The sequence below is a fragment of the Podarcis liolepis genome (assembly GCF_965112155.1).
Source record: "Podarcis liolepis genome assembly, chromosome: 15".
Taxonomy (NCBI): Eukaryota; Metazoa; Chordata; class Lepidosauria; order Squamata; family Lacertidae; genus Podarcis; species Podarcis liolepis.
In genome coordinates this window covers 6071392-6079814 of record NC_139566.1, presented here as the reverse complement: position 1 = coordinate 6079814, position 8423 = coordinate 6071392, and the positions used below count along the sequence as shown (strand labels likewise).

General features: G+C 45.0%; 1 long non-coding RNA gene across 1 annotated transcript; it reads left to right on the top strand.

The window, feature by feature from the left end:
- Positions 1 to 1570: 1570 nt before the first annotated feature.
- LOC310694098 lies at positions 1571 to 7794 on the top strand. The gene is made up of 3 exons (XR_014519534.1): positions 1571 to 1675; positions 3554 to 6670; positions 7259 to 7794. It is a non-coding gene; the product is annotated as an uncharacterized lncRNA (long non-coding RNA).
- Positions 7795 to 8423: the final 629 nt, after the last annotated feature.

The window sequence follows — 8423 nt, the reverse complement described above, 5'->3', positions numbered from 1 at the left end:
GATTTGCAGTGAAACTCCCACTAGGGATGGTCTGGGCTAAATTCGCCACCATGTGGAACCAGATTTTTAAAACGATCTCTACCGCTATTTTAAATTTAGTCTACATGCCTTTTTCTTTCTTTAAAGTATGTTCGTCTCATTCACTGAAAGACTTTTAAAAGGGCCCCACCTAGACTGGAGCTGTGCATTTTAAAAATAGGCCGGATGGTCCATTTTCTGGATTGATTGATTGATTGATTGATTGATTGATCTTTAAGGCCACCCAATCAGTTCTCCCTGGGGTATTAATGACAATGACATTTGCATGTCCTCCCCCCCCCCCCCTTGTTGGGATCCATCTGTCCTGAGAGACAATTTAGTGCACCTCGGAGGGTGAAATCGAACCAGTGGAAAATCACAGCACCTGCTGTGGCTGCAGAGACCAACTTCTGCCTCCCATGTGGTTTTTGCTGCTGTGGCAGCACCAAAGAGTCATCTCTGGGAAGCAAGCCTTGGCCATATATATGGAGGTCCTGGGCTGCCCAGATGATAAGAACCTCCTTTCTGCCTTGCTGATGTGATCCAAAGGGGGGAAAAGAGCATTTCATGTGGCCCCTGTTTGGTGCAGGAGCTGTGGGAATGAGGTGAGGAAGACACTAGTATCTAACCTTCTTAAGGACTCCACTCTGTATCTGTGTAGGGTTTCTTCTCCTGATGATAACCCGCAAGGCAGCAGGAATGGCTTTTTCCTCAGGGTTTATTCCCAAAGCCTTTCTCACGAATGAGTATAACCACAAGGCAGGGAGATTTGGATCACAGTTTTCCTTCTTCTAGATGAACTACCTTGATGAGCCCCATCTGCCCCTATGCCGCTGTATAAGACAGTAATATAAAAATATCTGAGCAACTGACAGTAAATGATTACAAACAAGCAACAGCCCCAAGGACTCGATGCCCATTCAGTACGTTGAACACTGAGATAGATGTACCATGGTCTGACTCTGTAGCAAATATCCTCCTGCACAAACCAGCTTTTTAATTCAAGAATACCTGGACTGAAATCTCACTTGTTTTTTAGGCTAAGGACCACAGCACTGTGGCAGAGCAGTAATATAAAGGTAGCTCAGTAACAGAGCATCAACTCTGCTTGCACAAGGCTCCAGGTAAAATCCACAGCCTCTTTAACTAGAGCTTAAAATGACACCCTGTCTACAACACTGCAGACTCACTTGATGTAAGACCATTCCTTATGTTCTATATTGCGATCAAGGACCAGCGGCAGAGCATCTTGGTTCCTGCAGAAGGTCCTAGGTTCAAACAACGCTTCCAGGTAATTCTAGGAGAGACTCACGGTCAGAGACCCTCAAGAGCAGCTGCCAGTCCATGTGGATGGGGCTAGATAGTGAAGTCAGGTGCCACATCCTGACACAAGGAACCCACAGACACAGGTGCATAACATACTCGAGTGTAACGGAAGATAGCAATCTGATGTAGGGATGAGTCAAAACTCAGATGCAAGATGGTGGGAAGTTAAGGAAATCTGAGGTCAAGGGTGCGTCAAAAGCTCTATCAGAATGCCAGTGGTTTCTGAGATGGAATGCCTGGAGATGGTATAAAAAGCTCTTTTGTTCCAAGGGCTCCTCATTCGCTCGACAACACTTGACTTGACAACAACGTCTTCTCAGTGATCGACAGGGTAAGTATTTTCTCTGGACTGTCAATGGATCTGTCATTCTTCAAATCTAATTGAGTAGGACCAATAGCTTTCCAGATTTGCAACTGGAGAGATTAATGGCTGCTGGTAACAATGACTATGTTCTACTTCCACTGGTGAAGGCTTTAGGCCACCTTTGGCATAATGCAGTAGGGCTATCCTGACATTCTTAGAGGATCAGGCAAATTCACTGACAGTGAGCTTATCAATGGCTATGATGGCTATGTCTGGATCATTGCACCTCTGAGCATCAGTTACTGGAAATCACAAGTGCACAGACTGCTGCTGAACTCAGGACTGGTTTATTGAGGCATCTGGTTGGCCAGTATGAGAACAGGAAGTTGGCCTTGTTGGGTCTTTGTCAGGATCCAGTAGGTTCTTTATTTGTTCTCATGATGATATTTTACTGAACCAAATTCACGATGCTTGTGATAAGTCAGAAACTCATTAACAACTTTAGATACTTGGGCTCCCAACTTTCATCTTCCAAAGCTAGCCTGACCAAAGGTAAAGGGTGATGGGATTTCTATTCCATTCTGATGCAATGGCTGCTGTAAACGATAGTGGTGGGATGAGCCTGATGAAACTCGTCCTTTAGCAAGGAAGGGGAAGAGACCCTGCAGACTCATCTCTCCCCCTGCTACAGCCTGATGGAATTACTAGTGATGTGCTGAAATTTTGAATGGCCTTTATCTTGATTAGATTGTTGGGTTCATATAGCTCAGTGCTGCCTATCCCAACTTGCAACACTTCTCCAGGGTTTCAGACGGGATCTTCTCCCAACCCTTCCCAGAGGATCCAGGGATTGAACCTGAGACCTTCTGCTTGCAAAGCTAATGCTCTACATCTGAGCCACAGTCCTCCTCCATAGAAAGGAACATACAAAGTTGCTTTGTATTGAGTCAGACCATTGGCTAGCAACTCAATGTTGTCTGTCTTAACTGGTACAGGCTTTGCAGACCCAGCCCTGTCTAATTGAACCTGTGGCCTTTTTCTGCATGCAAAGCAATTGTGCTACCCACAGAGCTATTGGGCCATTCCCCCTCTTAGTCAAACTGTTGGTCTATCTCACCTAGCTTTCTTCCTTTGACCAGCTGTGGTTGTCCATGAGTCTTAGGCAGTGGCAAATCTACAATGGAGATGCTAATTTTTTGAACTGAGCAGGACTTTGATGTAGAAAGCATGTGTTTTACTGCTGAATATTGGGATTTCTTGATTGACATAGCTTTTTGCAAGAGCTTGACTACTGTCTATAATTGGCTGTAAAATTGGGATTTAGCTGAAAATTTAGTGGGTTTTTTATGGCATTTCTTTAAACTGTTAGATTGGCTGGACTGGAGCAGGGACAAAGAACCTTAAGCCCTCTAGAAATTGTTGGACTCCAACTCCCACCAACCACAGTCAGTATGGCCAATGGTCAGGGATGATGGGAGTTGTAGTTCAGCCATTTTCTTGGACTCCAGCTCCTATCGGTCTCTGCTAGAATTACGAAAAGTCATGTGTGGTGAGAGTAGGAATCTGGAAGTTCATAGGTTCCTCAACTCTCATGGAATTTTTAAAGTGGTGTGTGTCATTCTACAAGAAACGAAACAGTACAAGAGGTGGGTTGCACAAAAAAATTCCAGCCTTAAATCAGACTAAATTGTTTCCACATACTGAGAGTAATCACACAATAGGGGGCTTAATCCTAGGCAGGAAGGAGTTGTCCTCTTTCAGGGATACAGAATGGGTATCCTGGGATAGTCTTGTTGCACTGCAGAATAACATATGGAGGATATTTTACAGAATACCCCAAAAGCTGCTCCCTTGGATAAAATGGATCAAAAAATGACGTTGGTCTTTCTCTTTCTCTCCCTCCAGAAGTTTTCAAAGCCATAGCAAAGATGAGTCAACAACAACAACTACAGATGGGAGGAGGTGGCTGCTGTGGTGGTGGCCGTGGAGGCGGTTGCTGTTGTGGTGGCAGAGGTGGAGGAGGACGAGGTGGCTGCTGTTGTGGTGGCCGTGGAGGCGGTGGCTGTTGCGGAGGCAGAGGTGGAGGAGGACGAGGCGGCTGCTGTTGTGGTGGCCGCGGAGGCGGTGGCTGTTGCGGAGGCAGAGGTGGAGGAGGACGAGGTGGCTGCTGTTGTGGTGGCCGTGGAGGTGGTGGCTGTTGCTGTGGGGGCAGAGGTGGTGGTGGATTATCTCAACAAAGCCAGATGAGTGGTGGTGGAGGTGGATCTTCTCAAGGCGGAAGCAGCAGTGGAAGCAGCGGTGGGTGTTGCGGTAGATGAAGTCGATGCCCCCAGAAAGAGCTAAAATCCCAACCCACAATGACTACCACCTCTTGAAGATATCTTCTTGCAAAGCAAACGGTTGCTGTCTTTTCCAGATGATGAGCCAGACCTTCCTCTGGCATGGAGAACATATGTCTTTCATATTCCTGCTATGACTACCTCTTTCAAGGCATTAAAAACTTCTTTCCTGCAAGCCTTTCAGTGTCATGGTGTTCTTTTCCTATTTTCACTTCTCCATACACACATATTGTTCCTACTCTTCACCCACATATTCCATTCTGATTAGAAGCAGCTCCCAAGCTCTGCAGGTAGTCCTTACGTAGAACTTCTTGGAGATGCTGGGGACTGAACCTGAGACCTTCTTCGTGAAGAAGGTTCCCTACCACTGATTTAGGAGTCCTCCCAAAATAGGAAGCCGGCTGGATAATCTTGCCCAGTATAGTCTACTGTGACTGGCTGCATCTCTAGGACCTCAAAATGAGGAATATATTTCCCATCCTCTCCCACGTGATCTCTTTTCAATGGGAGATGCTGTTGGCTAAACTTGGGATCCTTCTTCCATTATTGAGCTAGAATGATGGACCTACAGTCTCAGTATAAAAGAGCTTCCTATAGTCTTCTTCCACAGTGGAATATGCAGGTGGCTTTTAAGAAAACTTGATCTCTTCAGTGCAAGGGTCACTGTGTACCTATTATATTACATCTGTTCTTATTTCAGACAAAGACAGAGGTATTCTTTCGAATCTCCTCCCAGCTTCCACCTTTTCCAAAAACACCCGAATGCGCCATATTTTCTAATTCCTTGCCAAATAAACATAACCTGCTATACACGATTATCACCTGACTAGAGAAGTCTGATTAGGAGAATATATAGATGAATGCCTAATGCTCTCCTTAGGGTTGTAGATCATAGGAGCCAATTCCTAGGGATCATAGTGGCTTCTCCCTCCAATAAAATATTTGAGGGAACTGCCCCCCCGAATGTTTATGGGCATTGTGCACCGTGTGTCATGTGATTGATTATGTGGGTTGTGGCTTAACTGGGCCCCCACAATACTTTATTCAAGTTGGCACCCCTGTTGCAGATGATCAGTCCATTTATCCCAAGGTCAGTTACACTGATTGGCGCCAGCGGCTTTCTAGCGATTGTTCCTAGACCCTCCTTCATGCAAAACAGCAGTTTTACCAGTGTGTTACTGTCCTTCCTTTGGGTTGGATCTGTGGTATCCCTGTGGACGCAGCTGGTTGTCATCAGATGGGCTTTGGGTCACATTGTATAAGAGTATGTTATTTTACGTGTTTGTGTGTGTGTGTTCATTGAATGTGTTTATAAGCTAGCTTTGAGAATAATTCCTTCCAAGCGGGCTTCCAACAAAAACCAACAAACAAATTTCCCAGGCTCGATACCTGGCATTCCCAAAAACAAAAGAATAATGATAGATCAGGCCAATGGTGCATCTCATTCAATATCCTATTTTCACAGTGCAAAACCCCAAGAGTAAACCCTCCAGGTGCCCCTTTTTTTCAGGGACTATTCTGGATTTATAGAAGCTGTCCCAGTTTTTTATTTGATCCCAAAATGTCTGGCTTTTCCTTAGGACATCCCTCTTTTCATTGGAGAAATGTTTGAAGGTATAGAGTTATCCAACCCCTGAGCCAAAGAGATAGGTCACTATACAACCTTTATAAGACATCTGAAGGCAACCAGGCCTTCTCAGCAGTGGAACGTCCTCCCATCAGATGTCAAGGAAATAAACAACTACCTGACTTTTAGAAGACATCTGAAGGCAGTCCTGTTTAGGAAAGCTTTTAATGTTTGATATTTTATCGCTTTTTTATTCTGTTGGGAGCAGCCCAGAGTGGCTGGGGTAACCCAGCCAGATGGGTGGGATATAGATAATATATTATTATTATTATTATTATTATTATTATTATTATTATTATTATTATTATTATTGCCACTGATAGTCCAATCCCCGTGAGTGTCTAATCTCCTTTTAAAGTCATATAAATCGGTGGCCATCACTGTAGAGATGAGAGATGCCACTACCAGAAATCCTGCAAACTGCAGTCAGCCCAGGATGGAATGGAAATGTGTGCATGGACAGGATAGCTCAGTTGGCAGAGCATAAGACTATTAATGTCAGAGTCATGGGTTCAAGCTGCATGTTGGGCAAACAATTCCTGTATTACAGGGGATTGGATTAGATGGCCCTGCTAGTGCCTTCCAGTCCTACAATTCTATGAAAGTGGTGAGTAATCAAATACACATCTTATGGTTCATTGTAGCAGTAACCAAATTTCCATGGAATATGGATAACCTCTGCACACACCAAGTGATCTCATAAGAGAGAGAAACACCCCTGGTTTCCCCACCTTGGAACTCATATGGGGTGTGTCCAGCAATCATTGCCCAGGTGACACAAGCACAACATGACCAAGACCCAAATGGATGGAGACATCATCCCTTGCTTGGAAATTCTGTGTGCAATGCCATGAGTCAAAGCCAAGGTTGCACAGCTCCAACTAATTAAGAAAGAGATTGGTACAAAATTCAAAGGAAAATAAAATAAATAGGCATGGCTGGGCCATGGCTCAATCGACAGGAGGGGTTGGCTAAGGAATAGTATAAAAAGGTGTCCTGGATGGGAGACTGACATTCACAACAGCTGCACTTCCAGAGATCTCTTTGGTGAACCAGGTAAGTCTCAGTCTCTCTCTCTCTCTCTCTCTCTCTCTCTCTCTCTCTCTCTCTCTCTCTCCTTTCTTTCTCTCCCTCTCTCATCCTCCTTTCAGGCAGTGGTGTCTGGTTCCCATTGGGACTGGCATGGTGTAAGGCCTTAGAAGCAATCTGGTTCCCTCCAATGCTGCTGGACTCCAGCTCTCATCATTCTCCTAACAACTCTCAGCACTCTTAACAAACTTCAGCTCCAGTAATTATTTGGGGGAAGCCAGGACTGTTTAAAGTTGTTTCTTGGGGCCTTAAATGTATGGTCTGCATGTGGTCTTGGGAGCAATCTGTTGCCCACCAATGTTCCCATCGGCCCCAAGCATGGCCAATGTTCAGGGGTGCTGGGAGTTGCCATCTAACAACATCTGGGAGAAACCACATTGGCTGCTAGTGACAAGGAGCCCAACATCAGGATTGTTGTGAGAGTGGAAGGGGGCAGGGGAGAATCATTTATAAATGATTTGTGGGGATCCTAGGAGGGAAGGTAGGATGCAAATGCAGTCAGAAATTACCCAATTATACAAGAGTAAGCCCAGATCTGCCTTCTGTTTCCTTCAGGTTTGCTTTGACAGCCAAGAAAGATGTGCTCCCGTCAGGACAAAGACCAATGCTACAAGCAGGAGAAAGAAGAAGGGTCCTGCTGTGGTGGCCGGAGGTCTTCCACCAGTGAGGACCGAGGTTCCTGCTGTCTGGGACGGAGAAACAGCGGAGGGTGTCATGGCAATCGTGGTTCATCCGGCTGTCATGGGAAGCAACAAGAGCAGCAGCAGCAACAGCAGCAGCAGCAGGTCTTCCAAGTGCCATCCCAGAAGTAACACCAAGGAGAATTCCTAGAAGGGCCTAATTCTGCAGGAATTAGGTGGAGTCATTTCAACTACAGTTCCTGGTCATTTGAGGCACTCTCAGCTTTATCTCTGTGCCAAATTCGACCACCGCACTGCTCCAAATTCTCAGCTGCCTCTTCTCCTCTTCTAAGGGGAATATCTCCTGTGACATTTGGAGCATGAGAAGATCAAAGAGTCATCCAGCTATTTCTATTTGCTGTTCATTTGCACACATGAGAGAATAAATAATAAACATTTATTAATAATGAACTCTTTATTTGTTCATTTTTATTTTTTATTCTAAGCATCTCTGCAGTTCATCCAAATAATCTTCCATTTCTATCCAGCAAATGACCAGCGTCAACGTCACTTTGATGTAGGTTCATAGGAAGTTGCATTCTACTGAAACAGAGCCTTAGTCATCTAGCTCAGTATGGCATACATAGATTATTGCGTACATTATTGTGTACAGTGGCTCTCCAAGGTTTCAGGTAAGGGAGGCAGTGATGCTTCTGAATGCTAGTTGCTGGGAATCACAGGAAGGAAGAGTGCTCTGCTGGTTTTGTACACAATGAAAATAGGGTACTTAATGAGATGGATCAATGGCCTGATCCATTTGGGCCCTGCTTATGTTCTTATGGAGAAGCCAGAGATTGAACATGGAAGCTTTGTCTGTTATATTGTTGGAAGCCTGTTTGGGAGAACTTACCCTAAAAGCTCGCTTGTAAATACATTTAATGAACACACACACACACACACACACACACACACACACACACACACATCAAATACCTTACTCTTATACAATGTCACCAGACGCCTATCTGATGACCTGGGACCCATTGAGTCTGCCCATATACATAGCTCCAACCCCAAGGATGGTCTGTAGCTCCATGGTA